A 25284-nucleotide genomic window follows, 5' to 3' on the forward strand; every position below is an offset into this window, starting at 1 on the left:
CCTCGTCTTTCTTGTCTTCCGCCATGGGAGGCCATTGAGATTTCTGAGGTTGGTCTTGCAAAGGTTCAATTTGTTCGAGCCCTAACTCATATCCCGACCTAGTTGGGGACATGCAAAGAAAAATAGAGAAAGAGAAGACTGCTATGATACCATTGATCTGAATTTAAAAAGGAACACAACAAATTGTTAGAAAATTATATATTACAGAGCAATGGAACACATAAAATATTGTAGAAATATAAACACAGAAAATGCATAAAACAAGAGAGTCACAGATATATGTGGTTCACCCAGTTTGGGCTACATCCATGGAGAAACAGCCAGTCCTTCTTTTATTATATTATGCAACAAACTAAAGAGATACAACCTACATCAGATTCGATGTAACTCCATCTTCGCTCTCAATCTCCTCTCTCTTCCTCACTTAGAATACAGATCTACATAGACGCAATACAATTCCCTAATATATAGTGAGGGGTCTCCTTGTATGGCAAAAAACCCATAAATTAAACATAACTTCTACCATCAGATCATCCGCTAAATGAATGCCCCAGATTGACTAGAAATTACTATACTTTTACAAGGCAATTTTACATTTGTTTTTAGCTTCGGGGTCGTTGCCCGCGAAACCCCTGCTGAGGGACCGCTAGCCCCTGGACCCCCCAGCCGGGGGGTATTAGACCCCCCCCACCCCCGTGACCCCTGCGGGGGGGACATGTCCCCCCCATTCCCCCCTGCATGGAGGGCTGTACAATATTCCTGGGGTATACATCCGGCTAAAACCTTTGAATACAGAAGATAATCAGGCTCCGCACCCAACAATCTCCCACTTGGAGACCGATTATAGCAACTCCACCACTGCTTCATTTACTAGACAATGAGTCCACTTTGGACTTGGTTGTTTCTCATCTTCTTCATAATACTCGAAGACCAATTGAAACTGAGTAGATTCTCAGTTTCTTCCTGGTTACAACTTTTGTTAACATATTTGCAGGATTCTGGCTAGTGTGCATCTTTTACAGCTTCAACTGTCCATCTTCCAATGCTAACCATATGAAATGGTACTTGAGATGTATATGCTTAGTCTTGGAATGAAATGCAGAGTTCTTTGCAAGATGTATGGCACTCTGGCTATCACTATATAACCTGCCCAACTCTTGCTTCTTACCCAATTCATCTAGAAACCTTTGTAACCAAATCATTTCTTTACTAGCCTCTGTAGCAGCAACATACTTTTCTTCTGTTGTTGAGAGTGCAACAACACTTTGCATTTTTGAGACCCAACTGATAGCTACTCCACCTACAGTAAACACATACCCTGTTGTGCTCCTCTTATTATCTCTATCACCCGCCATATCTGCATCAACATATAGAGAAATGTTTGAACCACCAAAGAATAATGCTTGATTTGTGGTACCTCTCAAATACCTGAGAATCCACTTCATCGCCATCTAATTTTCTTTTCCTGGATTGTTCATGTACCTACTTACAACTCCCACTGCATGTGCAATATCAGGCCTTCTGCAGACCATTGCATACATTAAGCTTCCTATTGCTGATGCATATGGAACTTTAGACATATAATCCATGTCTTCTTGGGGCACATCTCCTTACTAAGTAGGAACTAGCTAGCAAAAGGTGTACTAACTCGTTTTGCATTGTGCATATTAAATCTTTTCAACACCTTTTGTATGTACTCATTCTAAGACAATTTTAATTTGTGATTTTTTCTCTCTAGTTATTCTCATACCAAGGATTTGTTTTGCAGCTCCCAAATCCTTCATTGCAAATGAATTTACCAATTTTCTTTCGAGCACATTTATTTCTTGCATGTTAAACCCTGCAACAAGCATGTCATCTACATACAATAAAAATATAATATAGCTGCCATCATTTTTCTTTTTCAAATAAACACAATGATCAGAGTGACATCTAGTATAACCTTATTCAGACATAAACTTGTCAAATTTTGGATATCACTGCCTTAGAGCCTGTTTTTAGCCACAAAACCTCTTCTTCAACCTACACACTAGTTTGTCCTTCCCTTTTACCTCATATCCTTGTGGCTACTACACAGATATCTCTTCCTCCAAATCCCCATGGAGAAAGGCTCTCTTTACATCTAACTGCTCAAGATGCAAATCTTCAACTGCTACTAGACTTAAAATAGTTCTAACTGAGGTCATTTTAACAACAGGAGAAAATATTTCATCAAAATCAATACCTTTCTTCTGTGCAAACCCCTTCACCACAAGTCTAGCTTTGTACCTTTTTCTATCTCCATCTTCTTCCTTGAACTTGCAAACCCATTTATTCTGAAATGTTTTTTTACCTGCAGGCAACCTGACTAAGTCCTAAGTCTTGTTATGTGCTAAGGAGTCCATCTCTTCTTTCATGGCTTGCTCCCACTTCTTCCTGGTTTCTACCTGCACTGCTTCTTCATAACATTCTGGTTCACCAGAATAAGTCAACAATACATAATATAATGAAGGAGAGTATCGTTCAGGGGGTCTACTTATCCTGGTAGATCTTCTAACACCACTTTCAGTTGTTTGAAGTGCTTGTTGTTGTTGTGGTTGTTGTTTTGGCTATTTATCATTATGATTTTCAGGAACCATCACTTTTCCTGTGATATTGTCAAGCACTGTGTATTCTCTATTTTCTTTTTACTGTTTCTTTTCCTCTAGATGACCCTTATACAAGACCTTTTCATTGCACATTACATCTTTGATCCTAATGATTTTATGATTTTCATAATCATATAAGCAATAACCAAAATCATTAACACCATATCCAATAAAGGTACATTTCTTGGATTTTGCCTCAAGCTTTGTTCTATTTTCTTTATTAATATGGGCAAAGGCTTCACAACAAAAAGTCTTTAAAAAAAATAGTTTACCTTTTTACCTGTCCATGCCTCCTCTAGAATACCACCATCCAAGGAACTTGAAGGCCCTCTGTTTATTAGATAAACAATAGTGTTAACATCATCTACCCAAAATTGTAAAGAGAATCCTACATGCAATCTCATGCACCTTGCACACTTCATGATTGTCCTGTTCATCCTTTCTAACAAACCACTTTCTTGTGGTGTTCCTGGAGCTACCTTCTCTCTACAAATTCCATTCTTTGAACAATACCTATCAAACTCTTTGCTGCAATATTCACCTACATTTTTTGATCTAAGACACTTCAAACATTTTCCTGTCTCATTTTCAACCAAAGCTTTCCATTTCATAAAAGTATCAAATACATCAAATTTATTTCGAATACAGTAAATCCATGTTTTTTTGGTTGCGTCATCAATAAATGTAACATAATAATGAGAGCCACCAAGAGATGATACCTGAGAAGGTCCCCATACATCTGTATGTACAAGCTCTAATTTTTCGATTTTCTTTTCTTTCCAAACTCTAAGGAATCTGACTCTCTTCTATTTTCCACAAAGACAATTCTCACAGAATTCTAAATCAACATGCTTCAAACCTGGCAACAAATTTCTTGAGTGAAGAATCTGCATCCCCTTCTCACTCAAGTGCCCGAGCCTATGATGCCACAATGTCGTATCTTCTCCTATAGAGGTTAAAGAATTAACAAAATTAGAAATACCATTGCATAAATTCAATGTACCAACCTTTCCTCCTTTTGCTATTACCAAGGATATTTTAGTGACCTTCCAAGTTTTATTTGTGATAGTAGTTACGCAACCTTCACCTCCTAACTACCCTGTTGAAATCAGATTTTTCTTCAGATCTGTAACATGCCTTACCTCCTTCAATAGCCATTGATTTCCATTTTGTTGTTTTATGAAAATTGTACCAATTCCAAGGATTTTACAGGGTTTATCATCACCCAATCAAACCTGTCCAAAATCTCCTTGAACATAATCATAAAAATGTTTCCTATTAGGTGTGGCATGGAATGAGGCCCCTAAATCTACCACCCCGGCATCAATAATATTTTCTAATGAAAGAATCAAAGAATCTTGCAACACATCACCTGTTACATTCGCTTCATGCTTAGTTTCTTGTTGCGCGTCTCCTTCTTTTCCCTTCTGAGACTTGCAGTCTTTCTTCAGGTGTCTTTCTTCCTGCATTTCCAGCACACTATCCCCGATCTAGACATGGATCTACCTTTTCTTGACTTACTGCAGTATCCTGGGCTCTTTCATCTTTCCATTTTTCTTCTCCTAGTCTCTACAGTCAAAGCATTACCTGATGTCTCACCGGAGCTTTTCTGTCGCATTTCCTCATTAGGGATTGCACCGACAACATCATCAAAATTTAAAGTACTAGATCTAGAGACAGAGTTACTAATCGGCATAATTAAACCATTCCAACTTTCTGGCAATGAGCACAGAAATAACAGAGCCCTAACTTCATCATCAAAAGTTACCCCTACAAAACTTAACTGACTTGTAACTATATTAAAATAATTTAAATGGTCTGCAACAGATCCACCTTTTGACATCTTCATATTAAATAAATGATTTATTAGAAATACCTTATTTGAAGTGGAGGGATTTTCATATAGTTTGGCCAATTTCAACATTAAACCCTCTTTGTCATTTCCTTTGAAATATTAAATGTTACCGACACCGCTAGGCACAGCCGTATTGTTCCAAGTGCCTTTCTGTCGAGAATATTCCATTCTATGTCTGTCATACTCGTCGGCTTCTTTGTCTTTCCACTTAATGGTAGGTATAGATCTCTCTGATACAGATAATCTTCCATTTGTATCTTCCACAACTGGTTGTTTTGGCCGTTGAATTTTTCGACCCTAAACCTACCATCTTCCGCCGTTACTCCCACTCGAACCAAGAACCCTTCTCTCCTGCGAGTTTACCAGCCAAATAGACCTTCAGCTATGATACCAGTTGTTAGAAAATTATATATTACAAAGTAATGGAACACATAAAATATTGCAGAAATATAAACACAGAAAACACATAAAACAAGAGAGACACAGATATACGGGTTCACCCATTTTGGGCTATATCCACGCAGAAACAACTAGTCCTTCTTTTATTATATTATACAACAAACTGAAGAGATACAACCTACAGCAGATCCGCTGTAACTCCCTCTTCGCTCTCAATCTCCTCTCTCTTCCTCACTTAGAATACAGATTTACATAGATGTAATACAATTCCCTCATATATAGTGAGGGGTTGCCTTCTAGGGCAAAAGACCCTAAATTAAACATAACTTACCATCAGATCATCCACCAAATGAACAGACCAGATTGACTAGAAATTACTATACTTTGAAACCCCCACCGGGGGACCACTGGTCGCTAGACCCCCCGGCCGGGGGGGATTAGCCCCACCGGACCCCTGCACCCCCCTGCATGGAGGGGTGTACAATATTCCTAGGGTATACATCTAGCTAAAACCTTTGAATACAAAAGATAATCAGGCTCCACACCCAACAACAAATCACATATATAACCACAAAGACAGAGATGTGACAGAAATAAAACTTCATTTCATTAAATATCAAATACTAAATATGCTTACAAACCAAAATGGAAATAAACTAACTCATTGATGGCTGTTGGTTTCTGTTATATTCTTTCCACGACTAGCCCACGTAGTTAACCAGGGGGTTAGAGGGGGGGCAGAGCCCCCTTTCGATGCGCCAATTGTGTAGTGAAGGGGGGTCACAGGGGGTTTGAGGTGTACCCGTAACCCCACTTTATGGGGTCCGGGGTAGCGCCCCAGAAAATTTTAGTTTTGGACCCTATGTTAGGTTGGGTCGACCCACCTATAGTTTTGTGCATGATTTTCGCACATGTTTTTTGGACGCGATAGTTTTCGGTATATGGTATTGGATGCGATGGTTTTTTATCCATGGTATTGGATGCTTCGGCATCTATAAATATGTATTATAACATTGAAAGGAATAATGAAAAATCAAGTTGGTAGTCCCGGTTTTGGGATCCAGGGGAAATCTCTGTGTATATGTGTTTTATGTGTTATGCTCTCACATTGTTTATTTTCTGTGTTTTATAATTCGTATGCAAGTAATTTCTGTATGGGGTTAAAACCTACAATGGCAGCTTATCTCTTAGAAGAGATGTGGCGGTTACATTCCTTTGAAGTGTGTTACAATCAGGCTCAAGGGCCTATTTATTATTGGGAAACAAGGTAAAATGCTAAACAACCAAAACCCTAACCCCAGGAGATGGAATGAAAAGAGTTTGTGGGTTGCGTTAGGGTTAGTTGGGCAGCCAACTTCTTGGGGTCGTAACTTGGTCATGTTATCTGTGTTTGGTGCGTACGATACCTTGTTGGAAATATATCTATGATTACTACAAGATTTGTGATAGGCCCTTGCCCTATGGCTATGGGCCTGTTGCGGATCACCAAAAAAATGTCGTTTAGGGGGTCAAAATAGCTCTGGAAGTCCAGGACCCAAAAAACTGCCAAAAATAGTAAATGTTGCAATAAACAAGGAAACAAATGAAACCGACTGGAGGTATAGGTGGAATAGGCTGGTGGCCATCAATATCCACCTCGATCAATGCTATATTGAGACAATCAGTGACCTATTTCTAGAGGAAATCCTAGGATTATTCCCTCTAGATAAAATCAATTTTCCATCAAATTATTACCAGGATCAATGCCATTTTCAAATTCTCCATATCACATGAGCACATTCAAGGTAGTGGGACTAAAATTATATTTAAAAGAAATGTTGGAAAAAGGGGTATATCAGACCCAGTGTGCCACCCTGTGGAGCCCCAACATTATTTGTGAAGAAAAAGGATGGCACATTATTGTTGTGCATTAACTACAAACAACTAAATAAAGTCACAATAAAGAACAAGTAACCTTTACCTAGGATTGATGACTTATTCCATCAACTAAGAGGGGTTGTTGTATTCTAAAAAATAGACTTGATGCATAGGTACCATAAAGTTGAAATTACGGATGAGGATATCCACAAGACAACATTCAAAGATAGGTATTTCCATTATGAAATTGTGGTGGTGCCATTTAGGCTCACAAGTGCTCCAATCACATTTATGTGTCTAATGAACAATGTCCTTATCCCATATTTGGACAAGTTTTTGTTGGTCTTCATAGACAATATCTTGGTTTATTTTAAAACAAAATAAGTGCATGAAGAACATTTAACAACATTGTCGCAATTGTTGAGGTAACACAAGCTCTATGCCAAGGTAAAAAAATGTGATTTTTTCCAATCATGAGTTTAGTACTTGGGGCATATTGTCTCCAAGTAAAGAGTCGTAGTATATCCTGAGAAAATCAAGGGCATCATGTAGTGGCCTACTCCTCGTAATGTTACAAAAGTTAGATAGTTAATGGGGTTGGTCGGATATTACCAATGGTTCATTTATTTTTTTCAAAGAATGGGAATATGATCACAACCTTACAGAGGAAAGGACATAAATTCCAATGGACATAAGAGTGTGCAGACAGTTTTGAACAATTAAATTACCTGCTAATAGATGTGCCAATATTAATAATAAATGATCCAAAAAATAGTTCTATTGTTTGTATAGATGCTTTCAAGAAAAGGATTGGTGGAGTCCTAATGAAAGAAAGAAATATGGATTGTTATGAATTGAGAAAACTACATGAGCACGAGAAAAATATGTCACTCATGAATTGGAGTTAACAACAATAGTGCATGCATTGAAAATGTGATTTCACTACCTGATTAAAAGGAAATTTCTTTTAATGTTTGATCATGGATTGCTAAGATATTTATTTGACTAGCCCATGTTGAATGCATGACAAGCTAGAAGTATGCAAGTAGCTTAGGTAGTATTCATAAGTACTTGTGAAGCTGATATCAAAGAAAGGATCAAACAGGAATTACTTCAGGATGAGCATTATTAGCATATGAAGGAATGGCTACAACAGGAACAAGAAGGACCATTGAGAAAGAATTAATCACTCACTAATGATGGTACGTCAAAATTCATGGACATATGTTGTGTGCGTTGCATGGGCAACCTAAACAAGCTCATCATGGATGAATTTCAGAAAATATCTTATTTAGGTCATCTTGGTTACTAGAAAATGATAAAAATCATGATGAAAATGTATTAGTGGTTGGGCGTGAAAAGGGAAGTTCCTAATTATCTCACCAATTTACTAGGATATCAGCAAGTTAAAGTGTAGTGTAAGCATCCAACAAGAATATTGCAACCAGTTCCAATTCTTGGGTGGATGTGGGAGGTCATCTCCATGGACATCATGACATTATTTGCAAAGAGATATAAAAAACATGATGCTATTATAATGGTGGTAATGAAAAAGTTGAGCAAGGTGACTCATTTTATAATTGTCAAATCCACCCATAAGGTAATTGATATTCATCAAGTCTTCATGAAAGAAATATTTAGATTGCATGAAATACCCAAGAAGATCATTTCACATTAGGAAACCAAATTCACTTCAAAATCTTGGAAATCATTCTTTGTAGGTTCTTGAATAGATATAGAATTTAGCAGTGTATCATCCTCAAACAAATCGACAAACCATAAAAGTAAATAGAGCTTTATAAGAAATGTTGAGGATGCATTTCATGCATCAGCTGAAGAGGTGGGAATAATTCCTACCCTTAGTTGAATTTGCTAATAACAATGGTTATTAAGTGTCACTAAAGTTGAGTTCTTGTGAGGCTCTATATGGCATAAAATATACCACACCCATCAGCTGGGGTGACCCAGTGAGTAGGGTGTTCCTTGAACATTATATGTTGAAGGAAATGGAGCAAGAAGTAATTATCTTCTAGTAGAAATTGAAACCACCCCAAAACAAGAAAAAGAACTATTAGTATCAATAGAGTATACAAGGAAGTGGGAGAACATTACGAAAGATTTTAGGGGGTAATATTCACAGGCAGGATAATTTTCCATAAATTCTTCAAAAAAATAAGATTCACCAATTTCCATTTTTTTATACAAATGATCCTAGAAAATTTTAAATTATAGAATTATTTCAGTCCTAGAAAATGCTAAAATTTTATAAAGACTATAAAATCATTAGAAATTTGAATATTTTTACAAAAATATCACCAAACATTTTACAAATTTCATATTAGGGACTAATAAGATTTGCCAAAATTTATTAACTTTGAAATTAATTTCCATCCTTAAAAATTTCCTTGGAGAATGTGTACCTTAGCATCAAACCATGAAAAAGTTTATTGAAAATAGGATCTTTTGCTAAGTTGGCACCAAGGTTTTGTGGACCATTTTAGATGTTGGAAAGAGCAAGCTAAGTGGCTTATATATTTTCCTTGCCACCAATAGTGAAAGAATATGATGCTTTCCACATGTCTTTGCTTAAAAAATGTGTACATGATGCTAATCATATTGTTGATTGATCTATGATATAGGTGGAATATGAGGGAGAAATCGAAGCAAAACCATAAAACATTCTAGACCAGAGGAAGATCATGCTCTGGAATCTAGTAATAGAAAAATGTAAGGTGTAATCGAAACACTTTAGACCAAATGAATCCACCTAGGAAATGGTTGATCAGATGAGGGTATCATGCCCATTTTCGTTTACTATGTAAATGAATGTAAAGAGTTATGCATATATAAATCTCAAGGATGTACTCTATGTTATGTTTATAAAACATCAAAGATGGTGTTCCTTTAAGGGTGTGGGGTCTATAACAACAATTTTTGCTACCCTTCATCTAAATATCACTACGTGAGTTTATTAGTGTAAATAAATGTACAAATACTAATATGGATGAGTTGGAGGAGTGGACACAGATTTAGAGATTAGAGGATGGGAGATTTTTGTGATGTGTTTAAATTCAAACCCACACCCACTTCATTTAACTGTATTGCATAGTAGACATTGAAGAGAGAAAGGGTTATCTGAGTAAAGGACGAGAGCCATACTATCCATATTCGCATGGGATGTGTTGGGTGAAAATCTAACATGCAAAAGAAAAGACAAGGGAATGAGATGACAAATAGAGGGGGAAAGAGAGCATAGGGTGAGTAAGCAAAGGTAGAGAGCAGCCATGGGAGAACACAAAGAAGACATTGGAGGAGAAGGAGCATATAGAGTACTACATTGGAGAAGAAGTAGCTTCAAACCAACTTACTCCCTTTTATTTTCAACAAAACAAAATGGACCCTCCTAAATTTTTACTAATTTTCTTGTTTTGATTGGATTTGTATTGATGTGATTCCTGCATTCGTTTCTTCTAATCAACAAATAGACCTTTATGTCAACGAGATTTGAAAAATTTGATGTTTTCTTTTGATGTGTATTACACCATATAGCTTATTATTTTACTCATTGGTGATGTAGGGATTATTTCCTTAAACTATTATGTCAATTTCAATCTATCATCACTCCTAATAGCAAGAAAATATTAAAATTTAAGAGTTGCTATAAAATTAGAGATATTTGATTGTGTAACAGCCTTAATTTAAATTTATAATGCTAATAAAATGATTTTACAAACCTTCGTTCTACCCTTATGTCAATTTTTATATTTCAATTCAATAATATGTGAGTGCAAATGTTTTGATAATCTTTCTATGGCTTTTAGCCTTTTGATTCTTCGGTATTCGATCATCTCTTTCATTACAATCTCTACGGCTATCACCTTGATGGCGAAGTTTGATTACCTTCGTCATTATGGTGCTTTGCTTTGACCGTTTCCTCCTTTAAATTATTTGGTGGATTTTTGTTTAACTTAATCTCCACCTCGCATATAATTTTCATCCCTTTTAAAAATGTACACCTATACATATAATATAAATTGTCTTATTATGTGTATATTTATTATAATGACCTATATGTAAAGTTAATGGTAATTATTTAATATTATAAATCATACATAAAGTAAAACCATTACTTTACACATATTTGTGTTATACATAACGTTTATAAACATAGTTATGATGTATTACATACAAACATACATTTTTAACAAAACACACCATATCATAACACATGAGCACGTTTATATCATATAAGTATTATAAGTCTCATGATTCAACATCATACTATTATAAATACAAAACATGGGACAAATTACAGAATGAAACTTGAACATAGTTTATACAAGGTAAATATATGAGAAACGTTGAAAAGGGAAGGGAGCTAAACAAAACACTACTGCTGACTATCGTATGTAAACAGGAGACTGGGAATCATTTAATTCGTCATTTATCTGAGGCGCCTACAGGTAAAAAGTGATCATGCATCTACGCCAAAATCAACTGACACTGAAACTAATTCTTTGAATATATCACATCGCTGCCAAATGTAATAAGTCAACCTTTTACCATTCAGTTTGATGTGGAAATATAAAATCAGTATATGTTTTTGGTCGCCCAACTCTCAACATTTAATACCCCTGATTACTTGCATTGGATTTTGACTTCATGTGCCACGCTGACCAGATAAGATCATCAACACTAAAGCAAACCGACTAAATGTGCAAATTATAATATCTGGAGAACTCTGTTTCATTAGATGAACGATAAGTTCAAGGATGCTATTTTACTTGCAAACTGCTAGAAGAAGGATCTCCAGTTAAAAATAATGGAGAAATGGTTATATGGTTGTAACGCATCTCCTTAGTTTGGGATTTGTTCTTAGAGTTTAGGAGGTTGTTCACAACTACCTAATTTTCAGTCATGTATTTAATATTGTAATATTCATTTGATGTAATGTAGAGTGAACGAGAGAGAGAGTCTCCTCTTTGTTTGAGTGCAGTTTCCAGGTGCTGTACACACTTGTGAGCGGCAACTTCTTTATTTAATTCAAAGTTTCATTTTTATCTTGGTATCAGAGCTTAGGGTAGAGATAGCCTTATTTTTTTTTTTTTTAGGGATGTATCATTAGTTACATATCTGTAGTGGTAGGAGAGCATGTAAGTGTATCTGTATGATCAGGTGGAACTGTAGTAACACCTGGAGTGAAGGTGGATCTCAGATGACTGATCATCTCTGAGTGCAAGAAAGGGTTGGCACGGACTTGTTGTGCGCCTTTAAAAGCGGAAGCGGATTGGCGCGATTTTTTAGAGAACAGACGCACCCATTAGCGCGGGTTTGAGGCTGATAAGCGTGCCATCGAAATCGTGACTGAATTGGCGCGGATTCGTGGCTGTTAATTGCGCCAATTTCGGTGCACCATAAATTTTTCTTTTCTGCAATTGGCGCGGATTCGTGGCTATTTAGAGCGCCAAAGAGCCAACCTCTTTCTCTCTAAAAATCTGCAATTTTTCATTGCAGATTGGAGTTGCCCGGTGGAGGCACGTGGAGATTTCTGCTCGATGGCAGCAGATTTGATTTGCCCGGTGGTGGCGAATTGAGGTTCCGTGATCCGCTTGGAGGTAGCAGATCAGACCTGCCCGGTGCTAGCGAATCAGAGCTCTGTGATCTGCTCGGTGGAAGCAGATCAGTTTTTTGCCCGATGGTGGCGTAGTGTAGCTCCTCGATCTGTTCGGTGGAAGAAGATTGCCTTTGCCCTGTGGTGGCGTGTTGGAGCTTGTTTGTTGGTCTGTTCGGTGGTAGCAGATCGGTTTTGCCCGGTGGTGGCACAGTGAAGTCCCTGATCTGTTCGGTGGCAACAGATCAGACTTGCCCGGTGATGGTACAATGAAGTTCCTAATCTATTCGGTGGTAGCAGATCGGACTTGCCCGGTGGTGGCCGATTGGAGTGTTCAGTTGGGCGAAAATGAACAATAGTATAGAATCATACCTCCACGAGTCTGGGAAACACGATGGAACGAATTTCTCCAACTGGAAATTTAAAATGCAAACTTTGCTGGAGAGCGTAAATGCATGGTCGATCATTGAGGGAAATGAACAGAGATCGGGAACAGTGACCCAAGAACAAGATTGGGATAAAAGAGAAACAAAAGCAAAATTTATACTGAAGATGTCCGTTAAGGACAATATTATCCCACATATCAGAGATTCTAAGTCGGTCGCTGATATATGGACAAAAATCAAGAACTTGTACGAGACACATAATACAAATCGTGTTCTGGCACTCAAGGGAAAACTGTTTGCATTGAAGATGGATGAAAATGAGTCTGTTGCTGGATTCATGGCCAAAGTCAAGGATCTGAGTGAAAAACTGGGAGCTATTGGAGAAAAGGTGTCCGACTCAGATCTATTCATGCTTACATTGAACAGAATGACTGATGAATACCAGATGTTCATCACAGGACTGTCAGCGAGGGAGAAAGCCCCTTCATTTGATGAGATGACAGTGATTTTGCTCCAGGAGGAGGAGCGACGACAAAATCTGAAAACTCAGAGCAATGACCTTGCTCTGATGGCGAAGAGGTGACAGTACAGAGGAAAGCAGCACCAGCACCAACACCAGTAACCGCAACAACAGCAGCAGAAAGGAGCCAACTCTTTTCAAAAGAGATCATTCAGAGGTATGACTGATAATTATGTTAAGAGATGTTTTTATTGTGGGAAACCTGGTCATCAGATTAAAGAATGTTATAATCGGCGGGCAGATGAAAGAAGAAGCAAACAGAGGAAACATCAGGGGTGTTTTGCTGGAGAAGAGGAGGACCACAGCCATGATATTCGACTATTCACAGTCGATTGTGCTCTTTCAGCATCAAAGGGAGATTAGGACAACATATGGTATGTCGAATCTGGTGCATCCTCACATATGACCGGTAAGAAGGACTGTTTTGAATTTCTTGAAGAATCTGCATGTGGATCAAAAATTTATCTAGGAGATGACAATGGGTATGAGATCAAAGGATATGGAGATATTCCTGTGAAGCTACCTAGTGGCGACATTAAACATCTTAAAAATGTATTATATGTTCCAGGAATTAAGAAAAACTTGATCTCTGTCTCAATGATTACAGACCAGGACATGCAAGTGCAATTCTTTAAGAATGGTTGTGTCATTAAGGATAGCCAGATGGAAACAGTTGCAACAGGAGTGCGCGTGGGGAATTTGTACAGATTGGATGCAAAGAGTATGCCACGACAAGCAATGGTTGCAGCTGGATCAACAGTCGAAAATCTTTGGCATCAAATATTTGGACATCTCAATTTGCAAGACCTCATCTTACTTCAGAAGAAAGGTATGGTCGATGGACTCCCTGTTTTTCATAATGCCAAGCTGGAATGTGATGGATGTGCATTAGGGAAAATGCATAGAGAAGAGTTCCCTTTGCATGTCAACAGAAAGGAAAGAGACATCCTAGAACTAGTGCATACAGATATTTGTGGACCTATGTAAACTAGGTCCTTAGGAGGTGCATATTACTTTCTGTTGTTTACAGATGATTGCACTAGGTTTTCATGGGTGTATTTTTTAAGTAAAAAGAGTCAAGCCTTTCGGTAATTTAAAGAGTTCAAATCTATGATAGAGAACCAAACAGGAAAGAGGATAAAGATTCTCCGCTCGGACCAAGGGGGAGAATAGAGGTTAGGAGAGTTCATGAACTTCTACAAGCAGCATGGGATTATGCAGCAATTCACAGTGCCACACACTCCACAACAGAATGGAGTAGCAGAACGGAAGAACAGAACCCTTGTGGAGTGCGCCAGAAGTATGCTTCAAGGTAAGGGACTATCAAATGGTCTTTGGGCAGAAGCCATTAATACTGTTATTTATTTAAAGAATAGGAGTCCTACTAAATGTCTAGGCTTCAAAATCCCCTTTGAAGCATTGTTTGGACTCAAACCACCAGTTAGTCATTTAAGAATATTTAGATCTAAAGCTTATGCTCATATACCAAAAGCAGATAGAAAGAAGTTAGACCCCAAAGCCTTGAAATGTATATTTGTTGGATATGGCACAGAGTATAAGGCATACAACTTATATAATCATGTGACTCATAAAGTTTTGCAAGCAGAGATGTTATTTTACATGAACAGGCTGAAGATGGAAAGGAAGACTCTAACAGTGATAGGCACATTCCATTACTGATAGAAATGAACAGTGATGAAGATGAAGAGCAAGAGCAGGAGCAGAAACAGGAAGAAGTAGCAGCAGATAGTGTAATAAGTGATGATGCAGGCCTAGAAAGCGCTGAAGCAGATAGACTTGAGTTAAGTCCTCTACCTAGAAGACCAAGTAGGAAGACTAGACTACCTGCAAGATTGAAAGGCTATGCTTTAATGTCCAAAATTTTAAACATTGTAGAACCTTCAAACTATGAAGAAGCAAGTAAATCAGATGAATGGAGGGCTGCAATGCATGAGGAAATTGAATCAATATATAAAAACCATATTTGGGATTTAGTTGAGTTTCCTGAAGAAAAAACCCCCATAGGATGTAAGTGGCTATATAAACCTAGGATAAATGCAGATGGGAGTGTAGAAAAATTCAAAGCTAGACTGGTAGCAAAGGGTTACTCACAGCAAGAAGGAATAGATTTCGATGACACCTTTGCCCCTGTAGCTAAACTAAATACAATTAGAATGCTAATCTCGTTAGAAACAAAACATAAATGGAAGCTACACCAGCTAGATGTTAAGTCTGCATTTCTGAATGGAGAATTAAAGGAAGAAATTTATTTAGTACAGCCTCCTAGTTTTGTGAAAGATGGGCAGGAGCATTTAGTGTGTAAATTGCATAAGGCACTTTATCGTCTGAAACAAGAACCTAGGTCATGGTATGAGAAAATTGATTCATTTTTTATACAGCATGGTTTTCATAGGAGCCTCAACGATCCAAACCTGTATACCAAGATAAATAAACAGAGGCAAATCATTTTGATTTTTTTGTATGTGGATGACATGATCATAACAGGAAATGCAAATAATTTGATCAAAGAAATCAGGCAGCAAATGTCACATGTATTTGAAATGAAAGACCTTGGAGATCTTTATTATTGCCTAGGTTTGGAGGTATGGAAAGATTCTGGTCAAACTTTTCTAACTCAAGGAAAGTATGCCAGAACCTTGTTGGAAAGATTCAGAATGGAACAGTGCAAAACAGCAGCAACACCATTGCAGCAGAATCTCAAGTTAAGCAGTGACGATGGCACAAAACAGGTGGATGCCACTTTGTATAGACAGCTAGTGGGAAGTTTGATATATCTCACGACAACTAGACCTGATCTGGCATATTCTGTTAGTGTGCTGAGCCAATTTATGTCCAAACCACTTGAAAGTCACTGGATTGCAGCAAAATGTGTGTTGAGGTACCTTAGTGGTACTTGTAATTATGGTATTTTATACACTGACATTTCTGATGTTACTTTAGCAGGTTATTTAGATTTTGATTGGGCAGCTGACCTGGATGATCATAGATCTATCACAGGTTACACATTTAGTATTGGATCCGGGGTTATTTCGTGGAGTAGCAAAAATCAAAGTACTGTAGCATTATCATCATGTGAAGCTGAGTACCAGGCGTTGTGTGCAGCGACATGCGAAGCCATCTGGTTGCAGAGATTGCTTAGCGATGCAGGCGAAGGACAGAAAGAAGCAACCAGCATCAAAACTGACATCCAGAGCACAATAAAGCTTGCATACAATCCAGTTTTCCATAAAAATACTAAACATATTGACACTCAGTTTCACTTTGTTCGAGAAAAGATACAGTCTAAAGAAATATGTGTGGATTATTGTAACACTTGTGATAATTTAGCTGATATTTTTACTAAGCCTCTAGGGCAAGTAAAGTTTGAGTTATTTAGAGGGATGTTAGGAGTGCAGAATAAACATTTCTCCATTAAGTGGGGGAGTTAAAAATAATGGAGAAATCGTCATATGGTTGTAACGCATCTCCTTAGTTTAGGATTTGTTCCTAGAGTTTAGGAGGTTGTTCACAACTACCTAATTTTCAGTCATGTATTTAATATTGTAATATTCATTTGATGTAATGTAGAGTGAACGAGAGAGAGAGTCTCCTCTTTGTTTGAGTGCAGTCTCCAGGTGCTGTACACACCTGTCAGCTGCAACTCCTTCATTTAATTCAAAATTTGATTTTTATCTTCACCAAGCTAATTTTTGCATTGATTTGTTTCTTCCTGTGCTCTATAACGATTGTGATTTGATCTTGTAGATTAAATGGCATAGCCTCTAATGTTAATTTTTTTTTATTTTTGCCTCAGGATCTCGTTATTGTTAGGGTTTACACTACTAGCAAAGGGGACAAGTACACTGAATTTGAAGTTGTGATCAGGGATTTATCCTATTAAATCCAAAGTATATCCTTTGTACTCCATACTCTTGCCAATGATGGATCCATCGAGATCTGATGTATAAGAAAATAGAAGATTTCCTCCTCGGATTTCTCGATCTGTAACTAATGGAAAGAGAGAAGGCGTCTCTCTCTATAAAGACAGAAATTTCTTTGTAAAAATGGAGATACCGGCAATCCCAAAGGATAAATTTTGGGCAAAGAAATATTGTTAAATGTATGGATGTGGAAATAATTTTGTCATATATATAGTGAATTGACATGGTTGAATTTTGCATCGCTATGTTTCACAGTCTCACTGATATCTTCTTTATTTTTCGATAATTTGATTTCTAAGTTTTTAAACGAGAGAAATTTCCTCTGGTGAATTATTTGATCTCTTGAACATTATAATATTCATTATTTCATTTCTATATTATTGATTATTACATTTCTTTTTTAATTGAAGAATTATTTCAATCTTGTTATTGTTTAAACCAGATTGATAAAATTCTAGGCTGTACTGAGAGCCTTATCCATCTAAACAGAAATAAGATTTGAGTATTTGTGGGTGGGTTCCAGAGGTTTAACTTTGTCTAATATCTGCCTTGTCTTGTATCAACAGATTGAAGTAGATGTTTAATTCTGTCTAATACCTGCCTTGTATAAATAGATTGAAGTAGTGGTGTGACTCCTTGACTAGTTATATCATTTATTTTTTATAATGGTGTATTGGATGTATCCATAAGTCCAACGATACAAGCTTGTGAATTTATTTGGCAATCAATTACAATTTCCCTCCTTTCTACTTTGCGAAGTAATGGATATAACATATAATATTCAATAGTTAGGGTAGAATATATACATTCTCAATATGAAATATTTAAATAATCATTATTATAATTGGTTTATTAATAAAATCAAATAGCTGGTATGTTTTCAATTTTTGTTTCATTATTTATTCACATTGAGAATTATTTAATACATATTTGCATTACAGAAATAACATTTTATTTCATATTTTTGGAATATTTTGTTTGAGATTATTTTTAAATCATTCTTATATAGAACAAATGTCATTATAATCTAATCTTTGTCAAATTTTGTAACATAGTTGTATATAATATATTATATTATGATCTTGTAACCTAGATTGTGTTTTATATTTTTAATTCTAATTTATAAATGCAATCTATAAATTGGAATTATTTTGCATTTAGGCTCTCAGCTTTTTGCTTGTAATCTGAACTAATTTATTTTTGTAGTTTAGCTAACAATAACATTTTAGTTTATTATTTTATTATAGTTTAGTGTAGAATAATATAACATAGTCATAGTTTAGCTGAGTATAGGAATAAATTTTTGGGATTCAATCTTTTGTAAGAAGAGGATCCTAGGATAATGGATCCTATAAACCTGTCAAGTGTGACTACTCCAAATGGCTTGGGCTGTGTGAAGATCCTTGGTCTGGGTCACTTCCTTCTTGTTGACTCGGGTGCACAAAAACCACGTAAACAATACCCTATGTTGGGATGTCATTGCCTCTAAATTTTGTGTGCCCAATGGTTGTATGCTGGTGCTAGATTGAATAGTAAAGACTTGATGGAGAAAATGTCTCACTTAGTGCTTGCTGAGTAAGCTAATAAAACTCTAATTTCTTGTTATAGAGATGATAAGACCTTTAGATCTTGCTAAATGTAACATCCCTGGTTAAAAATTCATGTAAAAATATATAAGACCATAGTCATGGGACACGTATTCAAAGTTGAATGTTGGGAAAAACATCCTGGTGAGTGTTCATTTCGGTTATTATGGCTAAGGAAATTAGCAAAGGCAATGGAAAATAATTTGGAAAGGAATGAGGCATTAATTGCCATATTATTTACGAAAGTAAAGGAAAGTAGGAAAAAAAGAAGATGAAAAGTCACATGTTTCATGTGAAGAGGAAATTGAAAGAAAATAATGGAAAATGAAGAAAATAGATGCCTCATTGATAAAAAGGCTTCTAAGGATTAGTTGAAAAGTTCTTTTCTCAGGCTTTCATTGGATCAAGAAAGGAAAAGGAGATAAAGAGGAAGTAAAGATCACCGAAGGATGAGCGGGATCAAGCAACTGCAATAGGATTCTTTGCAGGTATCGATTTGCATTTGTGATTTCCTTGCTAGATTTGGCATGCACGGTATTGAATGTGGTTCTTGACATGGATCTTACCAGGTGTGACAATGTTTTTAGCCTAGCCTTACTATTTCCAGATAGCCATGGTGTGATGGGGTTTTCATGTTTTGGTCGAGATGGATGCAGGATGGATTCAAAACTCAATGAGGTGTATCTCTGAAAGAGAGAACACATGGCCTAGTGATCCCTGAACTGGACTGTCGATTGTCATAAAGCCATTGGCCTAGTGACCCTTGAAACAGATTTTGGGTTGCGATAAAGCTAGGTATTGTGTGCCTTGGTGGGCCTAGGAATCTTCAAATGGTTAATGGCTAGATATATGGTAAAGCTTAGAGGTGGGTGCTCTCCATCAGGCCTAGTAATCACGGGATGGGATGTATAGTAAATCCTAAAGAGTGGAGTCTCGGTTAGGGCCTAGTGATCTGGGATGGATTGCAGTAAAGCTCAGAGACTAGGAGATAGGAAAATTCCTCACGGTGTAGGTGGAGAAATCTAGTGGCATCCATGCTTGTTTTTGCCTAGTGCTCTAGCGGAGATCATGGTAAAGCCTATTATTACATGTTTTTTATTTTGGCCTAGTGATCTAGTGTGGATTGCTGTAAAGGCTGGTTTCTACTGATGAGGGTGAGGTGGTTTAGCCTCGGGATGCCTGGTTGGTTTTTTTGGTTTGAGCCCCACATTCATGCTTGGAATATGGAATAGGGGTGATTTGCTAAAGAGAGATTTGGCTCAGTCAATCTATGGCCGGGTGGAATGTGGTAGTCCCATACCAGGTTGGCTTTTGTATTCACTAATAAGAGGTTCTTTCCTTGGTATCTTATGTGTAAATGAACTGGTTTATATGTGGATTCTAAGGCTGATGTATCCATAATATTTATGTTTTTATTATGTTGGTTATAAACATGTATTTTGATAGTGATGATGTATGGATATCTTCATATTTTGATTTGTAAATGAATGAATAATGTCTCTATGAATGAATAGATGATAATGCAACTAATGACATAAGGGAACAATGCTTCTTAGTGATTCTCAGATAAGTATGAGACCCCTGTGCTCAGATATGTTGTTTAAGACCTTTAGATTACATATTTGTGACATGTTTAACAAAATGTTTATCATGGCTAGTAGGGGTCCTGTATAGTCCTTGTCAATGTTTTTGCAAATGTATTATTTTTGTGTTATGTAAATTTATTTATGAACCTGTTATTGAGTTCTTGGCAGTGACCTGGCCTATGGGCCTAAAAAAAGTGGCACAAATCCTGGAGTTGTGGGCACAGGCTTGAGGAGAAAAGTCCCCAGACACATGCATATCCACGTTGTGGGAGCATCTGGAGCCTCTCAGACGCACCCTTGTCGATATCAAGGCAGTGTCCATGGGTTTAATGGTCTAAAATCTTAGTTGGTCTCAAGGGTTGATTACCTTAGTGGTTGGGATGGATCATGGGAGTTTTGTCACTGATGTGGAAGGTCTGTGTGGTGTGCTTCCATAAATTCCACTTCCTTAAGCTCACCTAGGAGGTTTAATCCCGTCATAGTAACTTCTCATCACATGTTTACCCTGGTTGGCTGGTTACTTGGGTAGATGTGGGAGGAGGGTGTTACATAGTTGTACCAGAGGGGGTTGTGCTCTCTTTGCGTCATATCTAATACCACATAGTGGTATCAGAGCACGATTTCATTCTTTTTTTGTGGTCTCTAGTTTCTATTCCTTTTGGGTGATATCTGATACCATAGAGTGTTATCAGAGCATATTTCTCCCCTCAGATTGCATGGGCAAAATGTACTTGTCATGCATGCAAGTAAGTTGCATATGTGTTCTTTATGTTTTTGGACTATGTGCTTGTTTTGTATGCATGGTGGTGGTCATTGATGTAGTTGTGTCACCAGAAGTTGATGATGTTGTTGTTGGGATGCATTAGTCATGAATGCATGTCGGTTGTATATGCATTTGTTATGCATGTTAGTGTCTATATGTTGTTATGCATGCATTGTCGTGGGTATGGTTATACATGTATGGTAGGTTAGACATGCATTGTGATGTCATTGTATGCGATTAGGTCATCATGATGCTATTGGTATGCTATGATTCTAATGTGTTGAATGAGGTAATGTAGGAAATGCAATCTATTAGAGCGAGGTTGTAGCAATAGACTTTGGGGTAAGAGTAGATCATCATAAAAGTTTGTATGTTTGCATGCAGGTATGTGATTCATGGTTGTTGTAAGCATTATGGTTACTTGTATGTTTTTCATTCTATTATTATTATGGTTACATGTATGATAAATGTTAGTTGATCAATGTAGTCATATACACCTGTGTTAGATAGTCATGAATGATAGTAACACGTGGTTGTATTCATTATTGTTGTTGTTTTATGTTAGTTAACTTGATGATTATGTTATATGTCATTGATGAATATGCTATATGTTAACTTGGATTTAGCTTGATGATTATGTTAGATGTTTTTGATGAGCATGTTATGTGTTAACTTATTATTGTTATATGTTTTTTTTCCAAGTAAAACAATTCGATTAATATGAAACAAAATATGATTACAACGAGGCTCGGGCCTCAGCAGTGCAGAACATCGTTTATAAAAAAGTATCTCGATTGCCCCATAGATGGGGAAACCAATCCGTGAAAGCAGAAAAAAACCACATAGTGGTTATCAGCTTTAACCAAAAAATATAAAACATGGAAAAAATAACTAGGAAAGTTTTGACAGAACAAAACATAACTGAAAATGACCAGTCAGCAGAAGAAAAACCCAATTGGTAGAAGGCCAACACCTGGCTACCAAGTGTCATTTCTAGAGGTCATCTGGGGTGGGCTCCTCCTCAATGACACATGCGTACTAGTACCACTCATCCTTCTCTACTGACGTGTCGGTCTGAATTCCACAAGTGGGTTGAATGCCAGCGGAGCTGCCTACAGTTGCTTGTATCCCGATCTGCCTCCTGGAGTCTACGTGTCTCCAACTCCACCTTCAGTAGCTTGCTGACTGCCACCCAACTCCTTACCATGCGGGGTGGCGACATCCTCATCCAGCAATTGCTTGCATGGGTCGTGGGTGCTCCTGTTCCATTGAGCAGCCCTTTGCTGCTCACCATTGTTCTCTGGCAGAGCTTCCCGTGGGTCGTTTTCCTCAGAGAAAGTGATGGTGACTGTGGCGGTGATAACAAGCTTATTCAGGGTGCTATAGAGAAATTGTGTCATGTGGGGAGTGAGCTGAGGTGGAAGGGGAAAATTGGTTGTATGGACAGCGTCGCCCCTCGGGCTAGCACCTTGGAGCTGAGCTCGTCCTCGACCACTATGGGTATCAGGATACCGGCCAGAGAAGGAGCCCTAAGGATTTGGGATGTTAGGGGAAGGGGAGGGGGGGGGCAAATCTAGATTGGGTGTTGCAGGAGGATGGATACCACCACCACGACATCCCCCTCTCCTACTACGCATTTGGTGGCATGTGTGAGCCATGGCAGTGTTCAAGGCAAAGCTATCAGTGGGGTAATTGGCTGAATGGTTGAGCAGAGGATGAGCGAAGGAAGTCTGAGCTGGTGTCAGACTGCAGAGCCTGGTGTGGGAGAAGTGATACCCATTACCAAGTGTTGGTCACTTTAATTATTTAATGATTAAACAGTCGAGTGCCACATTAGTTATCAATCCGGGAAAGTCTGATTATTTCAAAGGTGACTACGTACTATATGCACTTAATCTTAATGGTATTAAAAGCTGTAGTATAAACAGTCTACTATCTTATGAAATCCATACTTTGTGTCACAGCAATCATAGTAGTTACATCCTATTGCAAAAAATAAAGTAAGAACAAATATCTTAAAAGAAACAAGTCTGCAAAAGGAAGTGATGGTTGTCCTGCAACAAAGGATCAGGACCCTATCCTCAGAGTAAGGACTTTCAGCACCTGCCTCTATTGATTAGTTCACACATACACTCTGTGAATCCTAATCACCGGTGAAGTCTTCATATACAACAATAATCAGCTAAAAGGAAAATAGAGTTTAGCAAAAGTAAATATTAGCAGAAGCAGTAACTGTAATGTAGATAGAAATCACACACACACCACACAATAGAAAGAAGATGGGTGAATCTTGTGATGAAGGTGGGCCCTGTCCCTCTCACAAGATTCCCCAGAACACAGGAGTTAAAATAAAGTGCTCAGGACAGGATTGTATTCATCTGCCAATAAACCATATTACAGAAAGAGATTCAGTTCTGTCACTTCACTACCAGTTCTGTGTTACCAGTTGTTACCCCCCTTTCTAATGTAGATGTCTCCTCTTTATAGAGGAGACATCTATTACAATAGATTTCCATACATTTAGTTTCAAACCTTTTGTGCCAAAAATAAGGAAGCCAGTTTTCGATAACAAAATATTGTTACAGCCATGAAGATCATGACCAATATAGTAATCGGTCAGACTCTTTTGCCGATGCAGATTTGTTACACAAATCCTAACTATTCCTCAAAATGTGCATGTTGTTCGTGGTGTTTCAGTGTTGAGGTTCATGCTGTTTCAGCTTCACTGTTTGAGCTGTGTCTGCTGTTTCAGCAACGACAGAATGTGATCCTACCAGTTAGGCAGTTTCAGCAATTAGTCAACACTTTAATCATCTTCAGAAAATAATTATAAAGATAGCATGATTACGTGTTAAATTAAACATGTAGTAATGAGGAAAGTTATTCTATACCTTTTGGAGTAATTAAGCCAAAACACCTAGCAAAGGCTTTCACTTAAGGGTTGAAGAGGGTAATACAATGGCAAAATATACAGTCAAAAATAGACAAAATGGTAACCTAACATCCCCCCCAACTGAACATGTTGCATGTCCACATGCAATACCTAATCTGAATTGGAATCCGAATACTGAGCTGAACAGTGTAGATTTCTTATACAGTGAGTGTAGAAAGTGTTGTCAGTGATGTCTCTAAACCCTTGGGCATTCTGAATATTTTTCCATGCTGCCAATTCTTCCTTTTTAGTCAATGAAAATTGAGCCTTGTATTGTTCTCCAGGAATCCATAAAAGAGGGAAATGAAAACGGTACCCAATCCACCGTTCAACACATTGTCTCACGCATTGTACATAAGCAGGTATCCTTGAGATTGCTGCCTGCAGATTGAGGGGATTGTAGGGATGGTATTCCCTTCTTTCTTTAGGACACTGTTCCCAGAAAAATTCATTTGCTTTTATGGCCAAAGGTCCTTTAGCTTTGACATAGTGCTGGCAGTCCTTCAAGACTGCTGCTTGCAGGTTCCTAATGTGATCGGTCATGCCTGTCTCTTGTAGATTCCGTTGATGGTCCATGAGGAAAATGGCCGCATTCTGTGGTTCTGGGCGAATCCAGAGAAGACAGTTCTCCTCATTGTGCTGTGCAGACATGAAGGCATTCTGCCAAGTGAATTGATTGGCCAAAAAGGAAATAAAAGCTCTTATTTGAATATCACCACAAATAGGAAGTAAATTAATATTTCTATCTTCAGGCATAGCCTCGTTATGAAGATAGAGTTCGCACAGCAAATTATGATCATTGGTTGGTGCTTCTGAAAAAGTTTCAATGAATTCCTGTGGTGTAGAGACCTGGTGTGGTCTGTCATCCTTTATTGCTTTCAATTGAAGGAACGCCAAGCGTTCTCTCAAGAATACATAGTAATTAAAAGAAGGCTTTCTTGAAGCCAGCAAGCACTGGACCAAATCAAGGATGAGGGACAGTATGGCTTTTAATTGCTTATTTTCTTTGTACTGTGCACGAGATTGTTCCATTTCTTCCCAATTCCTATAGGCATAATTAAACCATAATGATTTCTGCTGTTGAAATTCCTTCCCTTGGGAAAGCTCATATTCTGCTTTCCATGTGTAGCTTAATTCTTGAAAAGTAGAAGTCTGTGCATGAGCATCACTAACACAGGGAGGTTCAGTTTGTATATGCACGGTTGTGAAAGATTTGGATTC

The 25284-nt window shown here is 37.6% G+C and overlaps 1 pseudogene; it reads right to left on the minus strand.

Moving 5' to 3' along the window:
• Window positions 1-22531, minus strand: part of LOC149171724 (suppressor of mec-8 and unc-52 protein homolog 1 pseudogene) — a 34454-nt pseudogene extending 11923 nt beyond the window's left edge.
• Between the last annotated feature and the right edge of the window lie 2753 nt (window positions 22532-25284).

This window comes from Pinus tabuliformis, chromosome 4_2, assembly GCF_031772625.1.
Source record: "Pinus tabuliformis cultivar Carrire ecotype Pingquan chromosome 4_2, CPIR1, whole genome shotgun sequence".
Lineage (NCBI taxonomy): Eukaryota > Viridiplantae > Streptophyta > Pinopsida > Pinales > Pinaceae > Pinus > Pinus tabuliformis.